The 27,272-nt window shown below is 46.3% G+C and overlaps 1 protein-coding gene across 5 annotated transcripts in view; it reads right to left on the bottom strand.

The window, feature by feature from the left end:
• CCDC88A (coiled-coil domain containing 88A) overlaps positions 1–27,272 on the bottom strand; it is a 2,139,415-nt gene that overhangs the window by 200,047 nt on the left and 1,912,096 nt on the right. The window lies entirely within an intron of this gene.

A 27,272-nucleotide genomic window follows, 5' to 3' on the forward strand; every position in this document is an offset into this window, starting at 1 on the left:
GTGTTTCTAGAATTCAATTTGGATGCCGTCAGAGCCAGGGGCTTTCCCCGAGGAGAGGGAGTGCATGACATCAGAGAACTCCTCCAGGGTGAGCGGGGAGTCGAGGGACCCTGTGGTTTCCGGGGAAAGGGCCGACAGGGGGAGGGTATCGAGATAGGAGTCGACCTCAGCCATTGAGGCCTCATACGAATTGGAATACAGATCTTCATAAAATGTGAAAAATTCCGAGTTGATGTCTTGCGATGTTACAGCCATAGAGATGTCGGGCCTTTCTATCCTGGGGATATGTGGAGTCCCCAGCTCATGACGGATGAGTCTAGCCAAAAAGCGGCCCGGGCGCTCGCCCTCACCGTATTTCCTCGCCAAGCCAGGAGTATCTAAAGAATTTTGTTTGCGATCCGCGAGGGAACGGAATGTATCTAGTTCCGCCCCTATAGCTGCTAGAGTTTCCGGGGTAGAGAGTAGCGAGCATCGGGCCTCAAGGATAGATAGTTTGGATTTGCTTTCCGCGACGTCTCTCCGGATAGTTCTAAGTATGCCATTTTCTTTGGACATCGCTATGCCCCTAATGTAGACTTTGAAGGACTCCCAAAGCGTGGCCTGCGATGACACTGAACTCGTGTTTGTCTCGAAGAACTCCTCAATAGCCACCTCGAGTTCAGAGATAAACACAGGGTCAAGGAGTGAGTGAGGTTTCATCCTCCAGTGTCGAGTACGGTCGCGATCTGGACCCCAGTGATGGTTACAGGAGAGTGGTCCGATAGGGTTCTGGGGAGGATCATCAGTTGCAGAACATTTGTTATCAATACGTTAGAGATCACCCATCTATCAATTCGGGAATAGGAATCGTGCACCGAGGAGTAGAAGGAGTAAACGCGAGAATCAGGGTAGAGGAGTCTCCATGCATCTACCATGGCGAGGCGGGGGAGGGATGATAATGCAGCGTAGGCCGCCTTGGTTAGTTGGCGAGGCCTGGATCCAGACCTATCGAGATCCACGTCAAAGATTGTATTGAAGTCTCCCCCCCAAAGAATGGGAACTAGAGGGAAGCCATCGAAAAGGGACGTGAGGTGCACATAAAAATCCGGGCCATCCTAATTGGGGCCATAGATGTTCAACAAGACAACCTCCCTGTTCTGAAGCGTGGTGTGGAGTAATACATATCTACCCTGAGGGTCTATTTGTGAGGAGATAAGAGTGGATTTGAGACTCTTGTGAATGAGAGTCATGACCCCGCGACTTTGGGTAGAGAAGTTGGTAAAGAATCTTTGGGGGCACCATGTTTTGGCAAATCTCATACATTGAACAGCGCAGGCATGTGTTTCTTGCAAGAATAGGATCTTGGTCCCATGACGTTCGGCCTGCAGTTGGAGTTGCCTCATCTTTTTAAAATTGCCCAATCCCCGTACATTCCAGCTCATGAGAGTCAGATCACTATCCGTCATCAATGCGGTGGTTCCCATATCGAGAGAGTGGCAATAGCCAATGGACTAGTTCAGCAGCACTATAACCCCAGTCATTACACTCCGCCCCGTGATCCGCCTCCGCTGCCAAGGCCAAGCTTTTTGTAACATAACACCCAACGTGTCCCACCCCCACTCACATCCCTCCCCCAACCAGAGGGATGACAATCCCAAAACCCTTTAAACAGATTAAATCCAGTGGCATCAACGCCTGGGGGCCTGTAGACCGGACTTGTGGCGCTGCTCCGGGCCAATGGCAGATCCGATTTAAAGCATAGTGCCAACAATGAGGTTTCACACGTAACTTGAACAGAGTCTTTGCACATAGTAATGTGGCACACATTTGTAGAGATAAAACAAGATAGAAAATTAGGGAGTAATAAACCAATGTACCCTTGGTGCAGGGGGCGGCCGGGGGCCGGGTTCCCCCTCACCGGGACAGCTGAACCATTGCAGAAAGATTGTTTGGTAAGGAGGGTCAGCCCGGAAAGTGTTAATCTATGAATCTGGAGGCCTCCTCCGGAATCGTGAAGAAAAACACCTGGTTGGCGTGCTCCACACGCAGTTTAGCGGGATATAACAGAGTATTTGATTGCATGGTCCCTCAGCCTTTTCTTTACCGCCAGGAAAGTCTTGCGTTCTCGCTGAACGGCTACCGAAAAGTCAGGGTAGAGATGTAACCTTGCGCCACCCAGCAGGAGCTCTCCTTTAAGTCTCGCGGCCCTGATGTGGGCATCTCGGTCTCGAAAATTCAGCACTCGGGCTATGATGGGTCGGGGAGGAGTGCCGGATTTAGGCTTAGCTGTCAGGGCACGGTGCGCTCGTTCTATAGAAAATTCAGAGGAGAGCTTCAGTGAGTCAAGACGTGACAGCAGTGTATGTCCAACAAAGTCCTCCATTGGTTCATTGATATTATTCTCGGGAACACCGATGATGCAGAGGTTGTTGCGCCTCGATCGGGATTCCAAGTCCTCGTTCTTCTTCTCCACCTCAAGAACTCGGTTGGAAAGATCGGTGACCTGCGAGCGCAGGGCACCCAGGCCATCTTCGGCAGAGCTCACCCTTGCCTCGACCTCCAGCACCCGACTGTCCGTTTTCTCGATATGGGCCTTAATGGAGGATATGGTGCCGTTCATGTCATCTAATTTTGAGTGAAGTGTGGTGAAGCTCTCGCGCATGAATTCCATCATGTTTTGGGATTCCGAGGCAACAAGGGATGATGAATTAGTAGGGGCCTGCTCAGGGACCCCCTCCGGCGATCTCACTGGAGTCTTCGCAAACATATTGATGGAACTCTGCTTTTTCCCGGCCCCCTTGGTCATTCTGACGTTGTTGAGGTTCAATTGGAGTGTGAGGGGGCCGGTGGCGCCCCACCAGCTTGTGGAGGGAAGCAAGTCACCTACCCCCGCCCCCGGATGGCAATAGACCACTGTACTCGAGCTTGGTAGGGGAAAGGGGGGAGCTCCAGCTATGCAACTGGGTAGGTTGGTATGCAAGGAGGAGGATCGGGTTGACACTCAGAGGTTCAAGCGATCGTGGTCTCGTTCACACGATGTTTGCGACTACCGATGCAGCGTGCAGTTCGAGGGCACTTTTCGTAGGTCGCCGGGGGGATGAGTGTGATGATACCATGCAGCATACACAGAAGTTAGGAGCACAGGCACAGTTAATCCCATATAGTCACAGGAGGTGTAGGGGTGAATATCTCCCAGCTTTGTAGTATTCGCCCATGAGTCAGACGTGAGCAGTGCGATTCGCAAGGGGATCCAGTACATAAACGGAACGTGTGGACGAAGTGAATGTGGATCCACAGTGGCGTGAGCAGGGGTTAGAGGTCCATGCTCTGTTGTAGGCGACCAGTGCAGCACAGAGCCTTCTCCAGTAGAGCGAGAGGGTACTGGTGGGTCCACACCTCGGGGGATACTCTGAGGGGGATAAAACGAGGCAGATCAGGGACTCTGCCACAGTGCGTCCCCAGGAGTGAGCACGGGGCCCCGGAGTGACTGTATAGGGACGCTCAGGGGAGAGAAGTCAGAATTTAATATTGTGCCACGAGGTCGGGCCCCACAGAAGTGGATGAGATGATATACAGTAAGTGATTCAGGTGGATGCTCCGGGGGCTCGGCAATTACCAATACAGGAAGTAGAGACACACTGCCAATGCACTATACAAAAGGCTCCCAACACAGTTCAGCAAGGGTTGAGTGTGATAATACCACACAAACTCTCCGGGAGTGAGGTGCTCGAGCCCTGCAGACCAATTAAGTGCGCAAGGAGGATGGGGGAGGGTCTCACCCAGCTAGGTGGTATTTGCAGGTGGGGCAGGCAGGCCTTGGTTTTCAAGTGGGAGATGGAGTTCACAGTAGGCTCCGGCTCATAAGTTGGTGGTGAGGGTGATTGCAGGTCCGCTGCGATGTGATCAGGGGTAAAGAGCCCCTTAGAGTATTGTTGTAAGCGTTATAGGTAGAGTGAGCGGAGCATGTCGTAGAGGGTCACCGGGCAGGGTGAAGTGAAGTCAGAGAGAGGACCAAGCCTCAGGTGGTCGGCAGGGGTGAGCGTGGGAACCCAGTATGTGCAGTGCTGAGAGGCCAGATGTACCCGTGGCTTCGTGCCTCAGGGGCGGGCAAGGCACAGGGCCACACTATGGGGGAGGCGAGGTAGCGCCGCTCTCAGGAGGCGAACGGGGCTCTTGCCGAAAACGTACCTTGTGGGTCCTGTGAGGCCGCCTGCACCAGCGGGAGTGCAGCACCAGATGTCTGAAGGTGCGCCGCAGCTCGACCCCGGGTATCGGAGCCTCCTTGAGGGGGGGTCCACAGATGGCTGGCCACACCAGGCAGCGCGACAGCGGTCCAGAGGGGGAGGGGGGCAGGCAAGTCGGCGATGCGTGGCTCAGGGGCGGGATCGGACGTCCACCATGCCCGCACCAACCGGAGCATCGAAGTGGTGTAGGAGCGCTGGGAGTAACCGTAACAGCAGGCAGGAGGGGCCGGGACGTCAGGCTGCGCGGTACGCCCGGCCGATGGGGGGATGGTAATGGTGTTGTTCGGATCTGGGGATCCCCGGCTCCGTTTCTCGTCGGGATTTGGGCTACAGGTTCCCAAAGTCAGCGGCAACAAGGTCGTGTCCGCCAAAGCCGCACATCAGGGGCTTAAAGTGCCAGAAATAGGATCTCTCTATCTGCATGTCACGGAGCACTAACTTCAGGCGACCATCTTATTCGGTGCTCAACAGCGCCCCTGAAACATGGTTTTTCAGAGTTTTGTTCCTCGCGCTGAGATGCTTAAATTGAGATTTGTCTGGTTCCTCTACGACCACATTGATGTCTCAGCGATTTCAGGCAACCGTCTCATGTGTGAAGACGCTGAAATCCGGGGAAAAGGGTGGGGTGTCCAAATGTACCCAGTAATGTCCAGAGGGTCCCAACAGGTAACTATGCACAATTTGGTGCAGATTCGTGGAACAGTGTGGCATTGCTTAGGAGCAAACTAACAGATTTTCTGATTTATATAGAGAGAGATATATTCCATTTAGGCAGAATTACTGACTTTCTCCCGATGTGTTGATTGTTGATTGGGGACCCCAAAGCAGTCCATCTCAAAATTTCTTATCAGTGATATCCATTAGCTTAGTACAACCAATTATAAATCCCTGAGACCATTTCTAGTAGTTTCATGGCCTTCTCAAGGATGTGGGCATCATCCTGACATGGATGGCAACAGCTTGATTGAAAGATAGTTCACTGGATGTTAAGGAAAATCTATCAGCATTCTAAGCATGTTAATGCCGGTTTAAAAAAAACCTGAATGTTCAGGGACAGCCATAGGAGGAGATGGAGAAGTCACCCCAGCTTAGAAGTGAGCCAGAGAAAATGAGGAGCAGCCTTGCAATGTATCCATTGTGAACACAGACGAATTCCAGGTGTTTATAAGCTGGATGGCTATCTGGTTCTCAACGTAGCATGTAATCAAGTGCCTAAATGTGGGGCACACACATCAAATAATGCATTTAAATAAATGGCAAAACATTAAAATGAAAAAAGGAAGGTATTTGCAGTTGAGCTCACTGAAATACCTCTCCAAAATAGCAAGTTCTGCTGGTCAAGATCAAAATGACAAGAAAACTGAAAGGCAATAATCTGGATATTGGACAAATGGCCTTGCACATGTCAATTATTCTGAAAAAATAAGGCCTTCTTGTCAGGGAGCTCGCCGCTCAAAGAAAAAAACAAGTACACATTTCAGCTGGGGAAAAAAATAAACAAACAAGATAAAAGATGAAGTAAAAAGGAAATCTTACAAACAGAAAAAAACTTCCCAAGAAAGGAACTAAACTCCTTATAAACTCTGGAGCAAAATGTTGAGAGGGTGTCCATACACACATGTTCTACTGGTTTTCTAAGAAGGATCTTATCATTACTTTTTAAGACCTACATAAAAAGTACTTCAAACTTATCTAAAGTTCTTATTATTGTTCATAGAATCCCACTAATTTCTCTCAAATTTTTATAAGCATCATATATAGGCATTTTTGTATGGGTTTCTATGAGGAATACACAGAAATAAAATGATGTATTGTGGTATTGCATTCGGAAGAAGACCACAACTGTAAGGGTCCTTCTTTCACTTGCAGGATTATAGTTTTTTAAATGTGAAATATTGTTTAAAAGAGAGTTACAGGATCTGTCTGATGAATATGCTCACAGATGCTAATAATATGTAAAATGAGAAAAAGAATGAAAAAAAGAGAAAGTGACCTTCAGAGTTGTTACGGTTGGGTAAATATATTTCTATGCAAAATATCATGCATATTCACTACATTACTATACGATGGGTTAGAAAAAAAGGGGTTGGTGCAGTTGTATTATACAGCACCCTACAGAACAGGAAAAGGTAACATACACGGATAGTGTCCAGAGTACATATTTGCAACATTTCAAATGTGGCTGCTTATAGAATGCCCTCCATCGTTTCATTATACATAGTTTGTTCAACGTGACGCAATCAATGTAATGATCATCAATATGGTAATATACTTTATTTTTTTTAAATAGTTAAGCTTAAACACTTTTCAAGAAAGAGAAAATGAACAGCGTGAAAAATATGTGTTCTGAAAGTGACCAAACATCAAATCGATATTTTGAGCTAGGGATTTCTTGGAAGTAGTCCCTCAGTACTGTTAGATGACGAGTTCTTAATCATAGATTTTATGTTCTGTTCAAAAACATTTATACTGCACCCAAAAGCTCTGTAGTGCTCTTACAGCACTTTAAGATTGTCTTAAAATGTGGTATATTGTACACCTGCCCGGGCTGAACCAGATCCTGGTCTGTGGGAGAAAGGAGAAGCAGAGGTGAAAGAAAAGGAGAGGAGAGTGTAGGATATCAACAAATAAAAGGACAGAAGCAATGGGGTTACTGGTGCGGAAATATGGTTAGGGTAGTGGGAATGTGTGTGTAGACATTGATGTGTCACACAAAGTGCTGATTAGAAGAGATGTGATAAATCCTGCTCATAAAGTTGATCAGTATCTGTGACGGCAGATTCTAATAAAATGTCAAGTGGTACTGGAGACAGGCAGTGGGTGGTTGTGTGATAAATGAGATATATATCTGTGTTCGAGAATGCCCTTGAAATACGGGGCCGCCTTTACCAGATAGAGTTTTATAAAATGTCTACCTTTTTGCAGAGAGGATAATCCGGGAATAGCCCAGCCATCTTGCAGAAATGTCAGTACAAAGAGTTGGCCGTATAGAGGCGAGTGCGGGGGGACACAATAGGTAAGAAAGGCGAAGTGAACAATTGAAAAACTGATCCTTTATGGGCAATATTAAGGAGATCATAGATTGGGCTGCATTAATTTAGACTGTAAATTCTGAGGTGTCTGAAGGAGCAAGTTGCATTTACAAGAAAGGTATATTTATGCAAGTGCGGTTTGAATAGAACTGTCAGCTTCAGGGATGGCTGCCTGAAGGCTGAGCTTCTGCACCTGAACTGATTCCCTACTCTGCCTACTATGGCTGAACCAGTCTCGCCAGATACAAAACAGCCTGCTAAAAGACAGAAAGGAGATGGTGAGAGAGCATCTGATGAAAGAGAGGATAAAGTCCTAGACATGCTTGCTAAATTGACTTTGGATGTGAATGAGATTAAGGACAAGATGACCAGAGCTGAGGAAAGATACTTCAAACTTTCTGCAAACTTCAACAAAGTTGAATCTCATTTGAATTGTGTAGATGTCACTATGGAAAGGATGGAAAACCAAATTAAAGATCTGCAATTGAGGAATGAAAAGCTGTTTTTGAAACTCTCTGAGCAGGTACATTTTTCAAGGCAAAATAATGTAAGGGTTGCAGATATTCCTGAAGACATGGAGAGAGGCAAACCCATGGAATTTATTGAAAAGGTACTGGTCTCTATACTCAAACTGGATCCCAAGCTAAACCTGGAATTGGAGAGAGCACATCGAAGTTTGGGTTCAAAACCAACTCAGGGCCAGAGACCAAGACACTTTGTGATTAAATTCCTGCGCTTTCCAATCAAAGAAATGGTGCTAAGAAAGGCACGGAAAATACATGATTTATCCTGGAATGGTCACAGGGTGATGATATTTGGGGACCTTAGCAAGGATGTCCTTGATAAGAGAAGGGAGTTCAAGGCTGCTAAGAACAAGGCGAAGTTAAATAACCTCAGGTACTATATGGTGTATCCAGCCATCTTCTGTGTGATTAAGGATGGCAGACAGTTTTCTTTCAATGATAATAAAGGGGCGGAAGCTTTCTTAAGTGATCTGGATTGTGTGGAGGATGGGAATGACCTGGAGCAACCCATGGAGGCTACTACTTCGGCATCTGTGTCACAAAAGCTGTCAAAGAAGAGGAGATAATCCTGGGGGCCTGGATGTACATTGCTAGCTTCAGCGCTTTATTGTTATTTATTCGTTGTTGAAATGCATTTCTTTACTTTTTGATTCCTTTCTACTTTGGCAATATATATATATATATATATATATATATATATATATATATATATATATATATATATATATATATATATAGTGTTTTCCCTTCATGGAAAGGGCGGCCGTTAATTTCCGTTGCTGCTGTTGTTTGTGTTTGATATGGGCCTCGCGTCATCGGAGGAAAGGCCCTAGCGTTTTGCATGCACGCATTCCTACTTCCAGCTTCCTCATGTCTCTGAGTACCGCGTACCTTTCGGATTGCTACGGCTATGTTGGAGTCAGCGGATTCTCTTATTGGACTATCCTGGCGGCGTGCGGTGAGTGGCGTGCCCACAATATTGCAGCGTTTCCCTTATGCTTGGAATTAATTCCTGAGACATACGCCGGTAGCTAATGTTTGACTGGAGGGGCGGCGGCTGCTGCGCACGATTGGCTAATGCCTGTCCTCTAACTTGACATACCTAACACTTTTGAGCCAGTCCCTTTTAAAGTGCAGCCGTGTCTCCTCCCTCAACCAGGTGATTCATGTTATGGTGCTTACGCTTACCTCTGATATGTCTTCGGTGATGGTCATCTCACTGTACTTAACTGCATCCTGGGGCTCCCCTGAATCTTTACATTATACTGCTAATCTTGACGGGAGCTCCTCCGTAACTGGACACTGAGTTGCCCTTTGTTGCTGCTCTTCTTTGCCATTCGAGCCCTGGGACATTGCTGTGTGAGGCCCTACTGCTGCTCCTGACACCTGGATAGACATGGCTGCTGGGCTGGGTCCGTTTAACCTGTTTGCATTGCCTGGGTCCTGTTGGAAAGGCCACCCCCCAGTCTGCTCAACTGCTGCTGTAGTTTCTGTGTTGTTTGTCCAGGGTGGAAGTATGAGTATGAGCCGAGGGGACTGGGGAAACCAGATACAAACTCGCAGCAGGGCGAGGAATCAGTGGTGCTAAATTTGTCCAACTACGTTTTAAGTAGGGATGAAGAGTCAGTCCTTAATAAAGGTTTAAATTTTGTCACCACTAAATACCACAACCCCTTTGAGTTTAGATCTGAATTTCACAGTTTCATGTGTAAGGTTCATTTGAACAAATTCTTCCAGGATGACAATGTTTATGAAAACCTTAACCGCACAGGTTTGAGAAACAAATCCACCTTCAATGCGCCTGTTCACAGCTATACCTCCGAGTCTTGTGTGTTTGAAAAACAGGTACTCAAAGAAGTTTATAAATTGGAACAACTAGGTATTCCTAGCCATTCCAATTTTGGTAATGCCCAACGTACATTCATTTCCAAATTGGCAAAGACTGACGACGTCATAGTGAGGCAAGCGGACTAAGGGGGTGCGATTGTGCTCCTTAACCACAACGACTATGTGGGTGAGTGTCTCCGTTTGTTGAAAGATGAAAAATGTTATCGGTTGATTCCCTCTGATCCATCGACCACTCTAATGGAAATCATAGAAACCAAGGTTGTGAGTGCCTACGAGGCAGAAATGATCAGCAAGCAAGAATGCGACTATCTTATTAGGAAACAAGGGCGGGTCCCTGTTTTCTACATTCTACCTAAAGTCCATAAAAGCCTCATCAACACACGAGGCAGACCCATTGTATCGGGCATGAACTCTATACTAGAACCCTTATCTAAATTTGTTGATTATTATCTAAGACCATTTGTGCTCAAAATGAGCAGTTACCTAAGGGATACATCAGATGCCATTAATAAAATTGAGAATTTGCCTTTCAGTACGAACAGGTCTCTATTGATGAGCCTTGACATACAATCATTGTACACAGTGATTCCACAAAGAGCCACATTGGAAGTTATCGAAGAAACTCTGAGAGACAGAGAAGATGGGCATCCTGTCAGCAATGCCTTTATTATGTGGTGTGCAGAGTTTGCTTTGACAAAGAATCTTTTCCAGTTCCAGGGAGCCTTTTACAAACAAATAGAAGGTACAGCCATGGGTGCTGCCATGGCACCTAATCTTGCTAATCTTTATGTGGAATATTTCGAGAAAAGTGTCATCTATCCCGTCACCAATCCTTTCAAAAAACATCTGTTGAAGTGGTTACGTTTTGTAGATGATATTTCTATCCTTTGGGAAGGCACTCTAATAGAAGCAGAGGCCTTTGTGGAATGGCTAGATGTACAAAATCTGTTTCTAAAATTCACTAAAGAGAGCAATGAACAAGAGATTAACTTTCTTGATATTACCATCTTCCAGCACAGTGGCAATCTCAAAGCGAAACCTTACAACAAGAAAACAGATAAAAATGCTCTTCTTCATTTCTCAAGCCATCATGCCAATCACATCAAAACCAATTTACCTTTTGGGCAGTTTCTCAGGTTAAAGAGAAATAGCAGTCTACAGCAAGACTATAAGGACAGCGCTGCCATACTGTCCAGAAAACTTTGTAATAAAGGCTATCCAGCAAAACTGGTAAGAGCATCTGCCAAAAGAGCATACAATAGAAATCGAGAGGCCCTAGTAGAAAAAAGGAAAAGAGATGACAAGGAAAATCGCATAGTGTTTGTCAAAACTTTTTCTAATTTGTCATACAAAATCAAAGGAATCATTACAAAAGCATGGAAAAAAGTCTATAATGACAAATCCAGACCTCCTCCGTTAGTGGCTTTTAAGAAAAGCCAAAAAATAAGAGGGATGCTGATCAGGAATGATATATAGCTGAAGCATGTGGCAAGACCTAAACAAACCACTTCATGGGGCCTTCCATCAGTCAAGGGACATTTCCCGTGTGGGAAATGCAGTATGTGTGCTCTGACTAAAGAAACCAAACAGATTGCATTGAATTCGACTACTCTGTGGACACTCAATGATATGACGAATTGTAACACAGACAATGTGGTTTATTTAATCACTTGTGCGTGTGGCCTACAATATGTGGGAAAAACCAACAGGAAATGCCGTACACCTATGGTGGAACACCGTAGTTGTATAAAAAGCCAAACAGTTATGGCACCGATGGTGAAACATTTTTTACAAATGAAACACTCCCATGAAGATTTTAAGTGGGTGATTTTGAAGAAGATTGTGGGTAAGGATAAATCAGAAGCAGATCGAAAATTACTTCTGTTTGAACAAAAAATGATCTTCAAATGTCAAAGTCACATTATTGGCCTCAACGAGACAATAGATTGGCAGCACACGCATGATTAATGTAATCCGTGCTGATAATAGAATACTGTGATTGCATCGAGTCATTTCCTTGTGCCCCCCTAAAAAGGTATTATCAGTATTCCGGACTGTTTTGAATATATGACGTAAGGGCATTTTTAGGAGTCTTTGGTCTAGAAACTGATATACTGGTGAAGTATGACGCATCTGTTTGTACATATATCATAGTTTGGTCCACTTGAATGCTGGGGTGAAAATTAAATGCAATTAATCTGTATATTCTTTAACATGAAATCCAGAGCCTACTACCATTTTCAACAATGTGGTGGGGGGTCCCTGTTATTTTCTCCATCCCCTGTGTTATTTTCTCCATCCCCTGTGTTATTTTCTCCATCCCCTGTGTCATACTAGCGAACGTATGGATACTTTACTGCGGAGGAGCCTATCTTTGTTTATGACTGTGTGGATCTTAATAATTGCGGTTTCGTCATTTAACAATTGATGGTGGGCCAGGTCTCTTCTTTATTATTCCAACTTTGGGTATGCGGATTTGCAATACTATCATTCCAGTTGCGCGAGTACATGGGAAACGGTGCAGTCCTCTTTCTACTTTCATGGAGGACCACGGTGCAGGCCGCCGTCTACCGCAGAGATATCTGGGAACAGATGCTTTAGAGATCCAAGCGCGATTAGTACGCTGAGTTAGATGTGCACCCGGAGAGCCGGTGTTTTCTTCCTCGGATGGAGTTTCACTATTAAAAAGGTAGATTGAAAAACCACTTTTGCATTTTAGGGTTACACGAATGATACATGGACATGTTGTTTTGTTTAAACGATGTGATTGAAGGTAATAGCGTGGCTACTTATGTTTACCCTGATTCAGATACCTGATTTTGGGAGGTGCGGAGTCCCAGTGAAAGCTCGTTGGATCTATAGAGAGGACCACGATTAAGCCTTACGAGCACACAGATTATTGAATAGGAGGTATCTTTGTCATACGTTGCCGTGGTGATGGGACAATAGTTTTGCAGCACAGTGCCTATGTTTAGTTTCCTCAGTGAAACTGGGTGTTGGTAACTAGGGTGAAGGTTATGCCTAACCTTCACATATGAGTTGTTGCACACTAGATTAAGAGAATCATGATTGGTGTTAGTGGTGTTTTTGGTGGTGTTACAAGTAACCGTGTGTATGTTGTTTTCTGCAGCACTGATCAGGACCATGGCTACTAAGGAGCCAGAAAGAACATTTCTAAGACTTGATATTTGAAGTCTACAGCTACTCATGGGTGTATTGCCACTCCAGTACTACTAAATCCTACTAAGAGTTATGAAGTGTTTTTGTAGAGTCGTGGGGCAGGTTGACAGCAACCTTGGACCCTACCCAGTACTTTGCAAATGATTAGCATTCAGTCTGAGACATTAAGATATGTTTACAAGCCTTTTATGACTTTCAAAGAAGTTTGATGGTGACATGTAGTGACAGATTGTTCCCCCCTCTTTTCTTTAAATTTTTGATTGTAGGAGTACTATTGAAAGCTCCATGTGTGGCCCTGGATTACATGTTGGAGAATAAGAAAATTGAGTACTTCCCCTGAAGAAAGTTCATGCAATTAATGCTACTAAGAACTGAAACATGTCGGGATGGTTGTTAGCTTGAGTTGAATTACTCAGCTTTGGAAAAATTGTAAAAACCATGTGTGTTTTTTGTATTATGTTGTATTACTGTATGTGGTTATATATGTGAAATGTGTGATTGTATTGTTTTTATCTACCATGGTTTGTTATGTTGGGTCATATTCATGTATAACATACTTTTATGAGTTTTTTTAACTTTTTGTAACACTTTATTAAAATAATTTTGTTTTGACAGTGTGAATAAGTATTGTGTACCTGTCTATTTTTTCAAGACTAAAGGTACAGGGAGGGTTGGTCACATCAGACTATTTGCTAAAGATCAGTTTATTTGAAAATGTTGAATCAGTCTCCTTTATATATTTATAGTATGAGTTACAGCACAGGTTATGCTGATGCAATGTGCAATGTGCCAAAACTCAGTATCACACTAAACTTAGTGTGTCATCACCACAGAGGTTGTTAAAGGGGCTTACCAACCACAATACACAATGGTGTGACCTTGGAAGCCGAAATGTTATTGAAATGCATAACAAATTGGCATGGTTCAATGGTTTAACACTCATATCTGGAGTGTGCTTAATTGGACAGCCGTGACCATGGCATTGATAATAAGGACTAAGTGTGTTGGCTGATACGTTTTATGGATCTCCATTTTGGTCCCTGCATATTCTTACAGGTTGTGTTCATCTCCATTGCCTTCCCTCTGTTATTGCTTTGGGGCTATTTTCATTGTTACAAATGCATTTTGTGTTGCTTGCATTTCGGTTCTTGGAGGTGATATAGGTATGTGGTTTCTGTAGGTGCTTGCGCATGGATGGGGCTGATCTGAACTGGCGTGGTGGGGTTAGGAGGGGTACTGGATGTGTGGATGTGTCGGGGTCATGATTGATTGGATGTCCTGTTATTGCCAGGCCGTACATTTTCGGGAGCACTCCGAGGGTGACTTGAGGGCTATGCTACTGTTGAGACCAGTGCTTAGCCAATGGACGTGACATACTGCGTTTGTGGAATTAATTTACTTATTTGGTGTCTGGTGGTCTGCCCAATTTCCTCTCGCTGGGTTGTACTGGGAGATGCATATGGCAGGATGGGTTGGGGTTTGGTGCCATTGAGGGGTGTAATGACTACACACATTGGTAGGTTTGTTGAGAGGCTGGTATGAGGGGTGGGTGACTAGCACTGTATTTTTGGCACTGTATGGATGCGGTATATATAATTTTGAGGATTACATTTGGAGTTTGGATGATTACCTTGCATTGTCAGACTGTTGCAGGATTTACGGAATGGTGTATGCCACTTTTCGATAGGTATCATTGCGTTGTGTGCAATTTGGCTTCTTCATTACTGTTTTTTAAATAGGGCTGGTTTCTGGGCTGGGTAAGGGAGTGTGAAGGGGGGGTTCATGTTCTTATGCTAATATGAATATTTTAGAAGGTGGTATGGGAAAGGTTACAGTTATTTATTATTACTACATAATGTTTGGGTGTAGGTTCTAGGGCAATTACAGTTCAAGATTTTGTTTTTTTTGTAAATAACTGCACTCAGCATCATCCTAGTGTTTGGCAGGGTGTGCTGTTAGACTTCATATATGTTAGTTCATGGTTTCTGTGTGTTTGTATTGTCATGTGTTGTCTTGTAATGTTTGCACAACTCGGTCATATCGCCTACCCCCCTTTATCCTTTGACATATATGCTTTTGGGACCAATAAGATGGATTCAGGTTGGATAAAGTGTGTTAATGAATGACCTGAGGATATGTTCCTGGAATGTCAAGGGCCTTAACATTACAAGGAAATGGAAGGAGGTATTGCACAGGCTGAAGAGGGAGAAGCTTGATATTGCACTTATTCAGGAAACTCATTTGTTGAATGATTCAACTCATCTGTTCAAGAATAAATGGTATGCTACATCCTTTCACAATTGCCACAGTTTGAAATCTAGGGGAGTGGGTGTACTCCTACGGAAAGGTTTAATGCTTCAGATTGAAAAGGTAGTAATGGATGAGGAAGGGAGGATACTTCTTCTAGATGTTAAATATGAAGATAAGCTGATCACAATAGGCTTAATTTATGGACCATGTACTGGTGGTAGTCCTTTCTTTGGGAAGTTGTCGTTACTTTTGAGGGAAATGTGCGGGGAATATATGATATTAGGGGGTGATTTCAAATGTGTGATCGATGGGAAAATGGACCGTTCAGCTCAATGTAGGTTTACTGCCGGAAGCGTAAGTAAATCCTTTAAGGAGTTTGTGGATAGCTTGGATTTAATTGATGCTTGGAGGTTTGTTCATCCGGATGTGAGGGAGTTCCCATTCTACTCACCAGTGTATGACTCTCATTCGAGAATTGATTATTTCTTTGTTTCTGGTAGGTTGGCTAGTATGTTGCAGGATGTATCTACTAGGGAGAGCAGTATTTCAGATCACTCTTTGATGATGTTGCAGTTGAATATAGGACATGAGAGGACGGAGTTCTCCAGATGGCGACTCAAAACTTATATTTTGAAGGAACAGGGAGTTGCTGAATCTCTGGAGGATTTTATGAGGAACTTTTTTGATGCTAATGTTGGCTCGGCTTCTGATGTCATGGTTTGGGAAAGTTATAAGGCTACCGTGTGAGGAGAGCTGATGAATATTACATCCCGGGCTAAGAAAAAAGGTATGCTTGAGCTTCGGAAATTGGAAGGGGATTTAGAGGTGGCGCAGAAGAATTTTGCTGTTTCTAAGAATGCGAATGATAGGATGGTGGTTGGAAAACTCAAGGAACTGCTCAAACAAAAAATGGATGTACAATATGAAAAGGGCATGTTTTTATGAGGCAAAAGTTCTGGGAGCAAGGTGACAAAAATGGGAAACTTCTGGCGAGTAGGTTGCGGGGCCTGACAGATAACTCTTTTGGTCAGAAAATGGTAGATGATGATGGTAAACATATTGTCAAGAAAGGTGAGATTTGTGAGGGTTTCAGGAAATTTTATGCAACGTTATATTGTGGGGATCAACTCCCATCTCAGGCTGACATGGATTCCTTTTTTGATAAGATTGCCATGCCGAGTTTGTGTGCAGATCAGTCGGTGATGGTAGATAGTCCTATTACACAGGAGGAATTGTTGATGGCAATTAATGAACTTAATGAGGGTAAGTCACCAGGTATGGACGGTCTCCCGGTAGAATTTTACCAGACGCTGAGTGGGGTGCTGATACCATTCCTATGCACCCTGTACAATGGTTTCATGAGAGACGGGGTGATTTGCCCCACTATGAAAGAGGCTTGTGTGGTCATCCTTCCGAAACCAGGGAAAGATGGTAAAAAGTGTGAGAATTATTGTCCGGTTTCGCTTCTGAATGTGGACCTCAAGATTTTTAGTAGAATTTTGACTAATAGACTGGATGGGTGTATTGGTAAATTGATTGGTAGTTTGCAGGTCGGGTTTATGAAAGGTAGGTATGGTTATGACCATATTAGGACGTTGATTGATGTTATGAGCCTACCGAAAAAAAGAATTTGAGATACCCTGTTGCTTTTTATGGAGGCGGAAAAGGCCTTCGACAGGGTCAATTGGTCTTTTCTTTACCACACTCTTAATAGGATGGGATTCGGTACCACATTGGTTAATGCTATACGAGCCTTGAACTCTGATATTAGTGCGAAGGTGTGGCTTAATGGAGATATATCCTCATGTCCTCTTCATTTTTGTTATCTAGGGGGACTAGGCAGGGTTGTCCATTGTCTCCGTACCTGTTTAATCCGGCACTGGAACCCCTCATTTTGTACTTGATACAGGAGCAGGGCCTTAATGGTCTTCAGTTTGGAGATAATGAGATGAAGGTTCTGTGCTACGCTGATGATATGACTATTCTTTTATCTAATCCAGCAGAGGGATGTGTGAGGCTCAAACAGATGTTTGATGAAGTAGGTCGCTTGTCGGGACACAAAATAAACTGGGGAAAGACTGTGGCTTTCCCCTTGGATGTTGATGTCCCACGTGGTGTATTAGGCTCTTGAGACTGCCACTGGGAGATGGGGACTGTGAAGTACTTGGGTGTTTACTTGTTCTGAGACTTGAAAAGAATGAAAGCTTTTAATGTGTCACGGATATTGGGGTTAATTAATCGGGACATCTTGAAGTGGAACCAATTGAAGATGGGGCTGTGGGCCAAGATCAATGCAATCAAAATGTTTCTTTTACCAAAAATTATTTACGTCATTCAATCCATCCCCCTAAAATTCACGAAAAAAACGCTAGCTCCTGTTGAAAAGGCATTCCAGGGTTTTCTTTGGGGGGCTGGTAATCGGCCTAAAGTTCCTAAATATATTCTGACATGTCCTGTGAAGGATGGGGGGTTTGGTTACAAATTTGTATTGTATGTGCTTTCTATTAAAAAAAATCGACCTCGTACTTCTCTGCTGTCCATGACTATGTTCCCAATTGGAATATTATTGAGAGTTCCCAGTTTTTGCCTTATGCCCTTCAGGATATATTTACTATGTTGAAAGTACCGTTTTCGGTGAAGAAGTTACCTACAATGTGCGCTACGAAGGAGGCGATATTCCGCTTTATAGAAATTAATGGGGGTAATGCTTGGATGCATTATGATGCTTCTTTATGGCATAATGCGTGTTTGCAGTTGGCAAACAAACCCTTGTGCTGGAAGAGCTGGATCAATAGGGGCATTCTTCGTATTCGTGATGTGTTTAGTTTAGTTTAGTTTATTATTTGTTATGCGCTCCAGACCTGAGGGTATTCAGGCGCAAGGCATAAGGATATTCAAAGCTTGGTTACAACATGTAAAATACATTTGTGTGCAGGTGCCGATTGGTTACATATGGGCACAATAAGGTTACGATACATACAGGCAGGTACATTGAAGGCATGCAAAGTTTTACAAAGTAGTTGGTGCGGTTGGTGCATGCAGTGTAGAGAGAGGTGCCGGGGTAAGTTAGCAAGGTATATGCCTAGATGTCGGCATCTTTGAGCCAACTAGTGATACTCTGGCGGAACTTGTGATAGGTTTGATCGATTCTTAGAGGGGATGGTAGTGAGTTCCATAGGAGTGCTGCCTTGACCTGGAAGCTGCTGCCTCCGATTTTGGCACGTTTGTATCTGGGGACCCAGAGGTAGTTGGTGTTGGCGAGTCTGGTGATTCTTGTGGTAGGCTTCAAAGTGAATCTGTCGGATAGGTAACAGGGTGCTGCATTGTTCAAGCATTTGTGGGTGAGGGAGGCAGTTTTTAGTTTTATTTTATCATGAGTGGAAAGCCAGTTGTTGGCTCTTCTGGTATTAGAGATGTGTTCTCTCTTGGGGATTCCTAGGACTGCTCTCAGCGCATTATTTTGTAGGAGTTGGATTTTTTTGATGGTTTTTTTATTGGCTCCTATGTAAAGAGCGTTGCAGTAGTCCAGCCTGGATAAGATGAGGGCTCTGGCTAGGGTGATGCAACTGTCCTGTGACAGGAAGGCCTTGCCAGCTCTAATCAACTTGCATGTATATGCAGTGGCCGAGGCCACCTGCTTGCTGAAGGAGAGAGTGGAGTCCAGATAGAAACCCAGGGTTTTAACCTCCTTGGCGACAGTAATAATATTATTGTCTATGTTGAATGCTGAGTATTCGGGGCTGAGTTTTTTGAGGGTTGAGGTGGTGCCCAGGATGATGATCTCTGTTTTGTCATCATTCAGACATAGACATAGACCGTGGGTGGCCATCCATGCCTGGATGATGAGATATATCCTGTTCACCAAGGCCAAATCCTTGTCGTAATCACCGGTAAGCGGTAGGAGAATCTGTGTGTCATCTGCATAGTTAGTGTAGGTTACACCCAGAAGGTCCAGATCATCGAAAAGGGGCTTGGTAAAGATATTATAGAGGGTGGGTGAGATGCAAGATCCCTGGGGCACTCCGCAGGTTATGGGGATGGGGGTGGCTGCTGCCATAGGAGTGAAGACTCTCATAGTTCTGTTGGTTAGGAAAGATTGTATCCATACTATGGCTTCTTTGGAGAAGTGAGCTGTCGAGTCCAGGTGGCTGCATAGGACTGTGTGGTCGACCAGGTCGAAGGCAGCTGATAAGTCCAGGAGTAGAAGGAGGGCCGATTTCCCTTCATCCCGGAGTTCATCTATCTGTGACTTGAGGTCTAGGAGGGCTGTTTCTGTCCCATGTTGGGGCCGGAAGCCTGATTGCCTAGTTCCTAGTAGAGAGTTGGTTTCCAAGTATTTTTGTATCTGGGAGTATGCCATTTTATCTAAGATCTTTAAGGGAAAGGGCACTGTAGTAATCGTGCGGTAATTGGTGGGTACTAGTGGGTCAAGGGACTGCTTTTTCAGTAGAGGAAGCATCCATGATTCTTTGAGGTTGGATGGGATGGTATTGGTGGAGAAGGATGAGTTGATAAGTTTTGTGATAAAGGGGGCCAGATCTCTGGCTGCATCCTGTGTAGTTGGACGGTCGTATGGTTCCCTTTGACCAGTTGAGAACATCTTTTGGGATTGGTGCTAGAGAAAGAAGTCGCTATAATGCTTTGAATGCACTATTGACTGAACGGACAGGAATGTTGTATGGTGGGGTCATGGAGGAGAGACCCTCATTGTGTGAACTTCTCTGTTCGGCCTCTTATGTGGTTTCAACGTACATGGTTTTAATGCCGTTGGATGCGGCGGATGTGAGGGCTTGGGATAGACTTCGCCTGTCCTGGACGGATGAAGTTGGTGAGGTTATCCCTGTTAACGAGTGGACCTATTTACTTCAGGTGTGGGTAAAAGCGAAGATGGATTTGCAGCTGAGATATATTAGACAGAGGATCTTCTATAGATTATATTGGACTCCGTCTAAGATGGCCAAGTTGGGTCTTTCGGAACTCTGATTTGTGTTGGGGATGTGGTTGTGGTGGGGGTTCTTTGATGCATATGTTATGGTTGTGCTCGAGAGTTTCTGATTTTTGGTCCATTGTATTGGACAGGTTGGATCTTGTGTTGGAGGAGAAACATCCGCGTACATTCCTTTCAACCATATTGTTGTCCAACAGGGGGAGAGGGGATAGTGCTAGGAAGGATGCGGATTGGATTAACAGAGGTTTGGTTTTGGCGATGAAACAGATCTTGCGAGTTTGGAAGTCTAGAAAGAAACCTGGTGTGGAGGAATGGCTTTTTGACATACAAGTCTTGTCGAAATATGATAGGGTTATGCTTTTTGGTCGTCAGATTTGGGGGCCTTTTAATGACCTGTATGGTTGAATGCATAGGTTCCACGGTTGGCCTGTTCTTTGAGTGGGGGGTGGTAATGGACTGTTTAGTTGTGTGTTGTTATGTTGTTTTGTCTCTGTGGTTGTGTCATGAATCTTTTATAGAATTAGAAATGTTATTTTATGATTGTTATGGAGGTCCATACTGTTAGACATTTATTTATCTTTGGTTCTGCTGTTTTTATGAATTTTGCGTTTTGTACATTTTAAGGCATTTTGATTATTGTATTTTGTTCTTTAAAATGTTAAATAAAGAGTTTAAAAAAAAAGAGAAAGATAGAAATAGGTATTAATGAAAGCAATGTGTAGCTTTGTGATGTCTCAAGATGAATTTAAGGTGATCCCTTAAGGCATGTCAGCTTATGTTGCCTGGTAGTAAGGGGAGCGTGGCTAACCGCCATGTAGAGCAGACGTGTCCTCAGGCAGCTCCTCCGATGTGCCCTTGATATTGCTGTAAACTACCTGCTTTACTTTTGTAGAAACTATCAAAATTCTTCGAGTACACAGTGGATTGCCTGAGGCACCTCTGGCCGAACTTTGGAGCGCCTGTGAGTCCCCACTGCGACAGCACACCGCGTGAGGAGAGTCGACTGGATCAGAAAATGGCGCCCGCCACATAACCTCCCTCACCACCGTGCCTCGTACTAGCAGCCGACCCGGCACACAACGGCGCGCTCTGTGCGGCATCTGAAGAAAGCTGCGGGCCGGTGGAGAAGACCACGACCTGAGAACGCTGCGGAGAGGCGGGCGTGGCGGACCGGGCTCGGCGGCCTCCGGCACGAGCAGACCAACATCCGAAGCAGGCCCGCAGGGCAGAGAAGAACGGATGCAACAACACCGCAAGCGGGAGGTAGGGAGTCGGGGGGTGGGGGCCTGGAAGATACCACCGACCCGGCGCCCCACCTTGGAGGTGCCCCCCCTGCTCAGGATCACCTGTGCTCCGTTGCCGCGAAGTCCACGGAGCCTGTGGAACCCAGAGCTTGAGCCGGGGGAGGTGAAGCCATATTGGCGGCAGCGCTCTGAGCGGGTCCCGGGCCCGCCCGAGGCGCTTGGCGTACCGAGCTACCCACAAACCCAGGCACGCCTGAGCCTCGTTGCAATCGACCCACCTGGCCCATCCTGAATGCTACAACCCCACTGTGGGGACGCCTGGACTTACTAAACTGGGAGATCCACCCGTGTGATCCCCACTCGCTGGACACCTGATTGTGGACGAAAACCTCTGTGTAATAAAAACAACGCAGGGGCTCTTTCCCAGACGGAGTCTTGGCAACTCAAGGGTTACCCCCCATGCACATCACAAGAGGGGCAGGAAGCACTATTGAGCGGCGGTACCATGTGCAGTGACTCTCACCATTACAGTGCTCTGCCACAACTACCTCAAGTGGACCCCAAGACCACCTACAGCGCCTGACCCCAACACAACCGTGCCTCATAATAGTTGGCCCCCTAGCCCCCCCTCGAACTCTGCAGCCTTTGCGGGGTGGTCACTTTGACCCTCCCGCCTGAAAGTTTTCACCTCTGCGCTCCCCACACATCTGACATCTTGTTGGGGGCCTGAAGCCAGAATGAAACTATTGCAACTCCAGGGCCATACCCTAAGTATAAAACAGGCACACTCGCACTGACAGACGCCACATTTGAGCCGTGCCTCCGCAGCTCCCTCCGAGCCAACTTGAAAGTAAATCCACAGGCCCACCTGTCCTCTGGGGAATGACCACCAAGGGAGCAAGAAGTAAAAATAAACAAACCACCATGGAGACCTACGCAGCTGCTAGCGCTGCTAGGCCTAATACCTCCACCATCTCCACCGAGGCACAGGGAACCGTACCCCCCGAACCAGCAAACTCACAGCTCTTGGAGGCCATAATGACGTTACAGAAGACAATGGAGAGCAAAATAGACGCTGTTGCTATAGATCTGAACCTACTACGACAGGACGTACGCTCCATAGCGAGTAGAACTGACGCACTGGAAACCCAAGTGCGCGAGAACACCGAAACCAAGACTCAACTCCTAAAGGAGGCTAACATCCTAGCGCAAAAGGTCAAAAACCTAGAGGACAGGGCAGATGAGGCAGAAGGGCGCGCGCGCCGAAATAACATCAGAATTATAGGCTTGCCTGAGGGCATCGAAGGGAATGACCCCACGAACTACGTTGAAGACCTCCTACTTCAGGAAATCGGGGCCGGGAAACTATCGCAGGGATTCACCATTGAAAGAGCCCATCGATCCCTCACCAAACGACCGCCCCCAGGCAACCCACCCAGGCCAATAATAGCTAAGGTCCTCAACTATAGGGACAGAGAGACAATTCTGGCCTTCTCAAGATCGGGTGGCTGCATACAAAGGAATTCAGCAAAAATTGCCATCTACCCGGACTACACCCTCCAGGTCCAAATGAGCAGAGCCCAGTTCATCCATACTAAAGCCAGGCTGAAGAACGCCGGCTTGCGGTACATGCTCCTGTACCCAGCAAGGTTGAAAATCCTGCACAACAATAAAGCCCTTTTATTCGAGACACCTGCTGAAGCCAGTGAATGGATGGATGGAGAACAGATCCCCGATATCGAAGTTCAGCAGCGCAGACCACGGCAGACTGTAGCCTGATGGGCTACCCACACGACCCCGGGCAATCTTACAATAAAACATTGCACCACGACTAAAATGCAGCAACAAAGAATTAACCGGAGCCACGCTGAGAACGAACTGCTTGTCCAGTGACACCATCTGAAGCAGGCTCACTTCCACCCCCAGAACTAGTTTGGGTATTTAACCCGCCCGTAGGACACCAGAAGACCTGAAGGTCCGATGGAGCGGAAACGGTGTAGTCAGAACGGGGGCAACCCCGCTAGACCGGTTTTGTTATTGGAAAGGTTTAAGTTTAATGTTTATTCTGTTGGTAAGTTTTGGGGAGCTATAGTTAGTCGGGAAACACCAAGACCACGGAGAAACATTGCATGCAACAAGTCACTAGTATGTCCTCGAACGACCATCAAACCTTTCCACTCCCATGGCTGACAAGATACAGATTATGACGTCGAACATCAGAGGCATGAACAGCTTCGTTAAACAGCGCCGCATTCACGCATACCTGAGAAGGTGCAAGATCGGGATTGCTATGCTTCAAGAGACGCACTTAACCCCGAAAAAACTGGACGCATTGGCCAAGGTATGGCAGGGATTCCTGATAGGATCATCTTACTCCTCCTACGCCAGGGGAGTCTTGATCTGGATGGACCCTACCATCCCCTTCAAGCTGATAGGCACCAAGTCAGATGATGAGGGCAGGATGGCCCTCGTGCACAGTACCATTGAGGGAAGGGTGTTGTGTCTGTTCAGCACCTATGCACCTAACCATGATGCAACAGCTTATTTCCACTCCCTGTGTCCACGACTCAGCCCTTATAGGGACAGCATTATGATTTGGGGGGCGACCACAACTGCACCCTTAACCCACTATTGGATAGGTCAGATTCCAAGCATACTCGACCATCCCCTCCCGCCAAAATACTATCTAAGTTAGCACACCAGCTGCTTCTCAGAGATTTGTGGAGGGTACTCCACCCTACACATGGGAATACTCCTTCTACTCCCCACCCCATTCCGTCCACACCAGGCTAGATTGCCTATTTGTTAGTCAAGAACAACAAGCCATGTTCAGTGCAGTCTGACCACTCCCCACTGGCCGCCACATGGGAGGTGTTCCCACCTAGGCCCCCTCTGCCAACATGGAGACTTAGGGCAGAAGCCTTGTTAGACTTGGCCTTCTACGAGCGTATGAAAGATAGCACTGAGGATTACTGGCAGAGAAACTTGAATAGCGTGGAGCACGTGAGCACAGCGTGGGAAGCATATAAAGTAGTTATTAGAGGGGAGATGATTGCGTCCATAGGGGGAGCTCAAGGATCCATCCTAACTTCTCTAGAACGCTCTGAGAGAAAGCTGGGGGAACTGGAGAACAGGGCTGAATCATCCCCAGAACACCTGCGTAGGATAACCGAGTTGCGGCAAACCTGTTTAACACACTGGCAGTCCCTGGGGAAACTGAGTTATGCCAAATACACCGAAAGAACCCATGCCCTAGGAGACAAACCTGGGAAGCTCTTGGCTTGGTTTTATAAGAGGGAGGCCCCCCAGACACCTATCTGTCATATACTTTAACCAGACGGCACTACAGCACACACCCAAATCGATATTAACTCAGTCTTCTCAGAGTTTTACTGTAACCTTTACTCTAAGACCCTGCCCCCCACTAACACAGAAATTGAGGATGTCCTGGACATCATTGAGCTGCCTAAATTAGACGCGCAATCAGCAGACGCCCTAGACGAACCCATCACTCCTGATGAAGTGAAGGTTATCATTAGATCCCTACCATCCGGAAAAACCCCAGGCACAGACGGCCTTCCCGGGGAATTTTATAAGGCATACGAAGAGTCCTTAGCTCCTTTACTGGCCCTCGTGTTCAATGAAGCCTACGATCGTGGTACCCTCCCCGATTCCATGAGAGAGGCGTTATCATCCCCCTACTCAAGCCTGAGAAGGACGGGTCCGACGGTGGCTCTTACAGGCCACTCTCTATTTTGAATGTAGACAGCAAGATTCTAACCGCCCTGCTAGCGAACAGATTGCGCAGTGTGATCCCCCTGCTGATTGACCGTGACCAAACAGGTTACGTGCCGGGGCACTCCATCACTGAAAATATGCGCAGGTTACACCACGTCATCTATAGCACAGAACATAGGCCCCAGAAATACGCAGTCGCATCACTTGATGCTACCAAAGCATTTGATTGGGTGCAATGGGAATGGCTACACGCCACCATGGTAAAAATGGGAATTGGACCAGTCTTTTTGAAATGGACCCAATTAGTCTACACTAACACAACCGCCAGGGTGCGCACAAACAAGACTTACTCTGACAAATGGACCCTCCATAGAGGTACCCGTCAGGGATGTCCCCTGTCCCCCATGTTATACATTATAGCCACCAAACCCGTAGCTGCCTACCTCAGACAGGAATATGGAATCGAGATAGACGGTGTGACCCATCTCGTCTCTATGTATGCAGACGACACACTGTTGTACCTACACAACCCCGAACACCTCCTGCCCTACATTCTAGAAACCTTAGACGGATTCCACAAATACACGGGGATACAGATCAACAAGGACAAATCTTGCCTTTACCCCCTCGCAGCACTATATAATGAGGAGTCCGGATCCCTGCCCCCCTTAGACCTTCATTGGCAAATGACTTCCTTCCGATACTTAGGCATCACTATACACCGGAATCCTCACACAGAACACATCCTCAATACGGTCAGAGCTAAAGACGCCTTGGAAAGATCTATGGATTTTTGGGGTAGACTCCCACTTTCGGTGGCCGGGCGAGCAGGCCTCCTCAAGATGGTGGCACTCCCCCGCCTCTTACACAACTTCACCAACGTCCCTTTCAATATCCTCTCCTCCTTTTTCAGAGACATACACAAACTCTGTAGGAGATTCCTCTGGCAGGGAGGCAGGCACAGAGTGGCGCTAGAAACTCTTCAAAGACCCTATGAGAGAGGAGGTTTGAAGGTGCCCAACTTCGAATGGTACTACCTTGCGAGCCAGCTAAGGCATGTGATGCAATGGATGGCAGACGAGGCTACAACAGACACCAGACTCATCCAACCCGCCCTACCTCGATTATTACTAAGGGACTTACTTTGGGTCGAGGAGGGTGCAATACGACACTGCCCTTTCTTAGCCAAGCTGGGGATCCAGCTCTGGAAACGCACCTGCAGAACAGTGGGAGCAGCAGACCCATATTCCCCGCAGATCCCCATAGCAGCAATCATGGCCAAGCGTACATGGGGACAGGCGGAAGTGCGCGCCCAGTGGGAACCCCACGGCGTAGCTACAATGGGAGACATGGTTCAGGAACAAGAGATCTTAACGTTTGCCGAACTCAGCGAGGCCACAGGGCTACCCGCCAAACAGTTCTTGCTCCACAGAGCAGTAGTACAGGCCATGAAGAACAGATGGCCAGAAGCCATCAATCTTACAACTGAACAGGAGGCTATCGAAACAATGTTAGATGCAGCTGAAGGAGGCCACGAAACCTCAAGACTCTACGAAGCCTTAATGCAGGGCGCGACCAGAAGCAAACTCAAGAGCAGAGCTAAGTGGGAAGGCGAACTAGGCCTCGAATTTGAAGATAAAGAATGGGAGAAGATATCCCACTATCACAAAAAAATCTCCAGAAACGCCCGTTTACAACTCATCCAACTGTACATCACCAATAGAGCCTACCTTACACCGGAAGCCATATCGGAATTCAGTGGTGCGAGAACTCCGGTATGCCCCAAATGCAATGAACCCGAGGTTGGAATGACCCACATGTTCTGGGGCTGTCCGGTGATACAAGACTTTTGGGCACAAATAAAGGAAATAGTGGCCGGCGCGGACATCAAACTAGAAATACATAAGCCAACGGCCTGTATTTTGGGCAGCTACAAGCGCAGCACTAAAAACAAGCCCCTAAACAAACTCAGAGACCTAATATATATAACAGCGAAAAGACGCACAGCCATGGGATGGAAGAGCCCCAAAAGCCTGAGCGAGACACAGTGGTGGAGGGATCTTAAGAAGTGGATAACTGCCGAGACTGGAGCATGGGAAACTGCAATCCATGAACGGAGGCTGGACTCTAGCGGTGAACTACAGCGCTGGATAGCGCTAACAGTACCGTTGTTCCATCCCAAGATGCCAGATAACGCCTCAGATAGAACAGACAGTCCTGGCCCAATAGCAGGCACTACGGGGACTGATGATGAAACTCCCGTGGTCTTGGGGGAGGGCTGGGAG

Source organism: Ambystoma mexicanum, chromosome 4q, assembly GCF_040938575.1.
Source record: "Ambystoma mexicanum isolate Mex_15411 chromosome 4q, UKY_AmexF1_1, whole genome shotgun sequence".
Taxonomy (NCBI): domain Eukaryota; kingdom Metazoa; phylum Chordata; class Amphibia; order Caudata; family Ambystomatidae; genus Ambystoma; species Ambystoma mexicanum.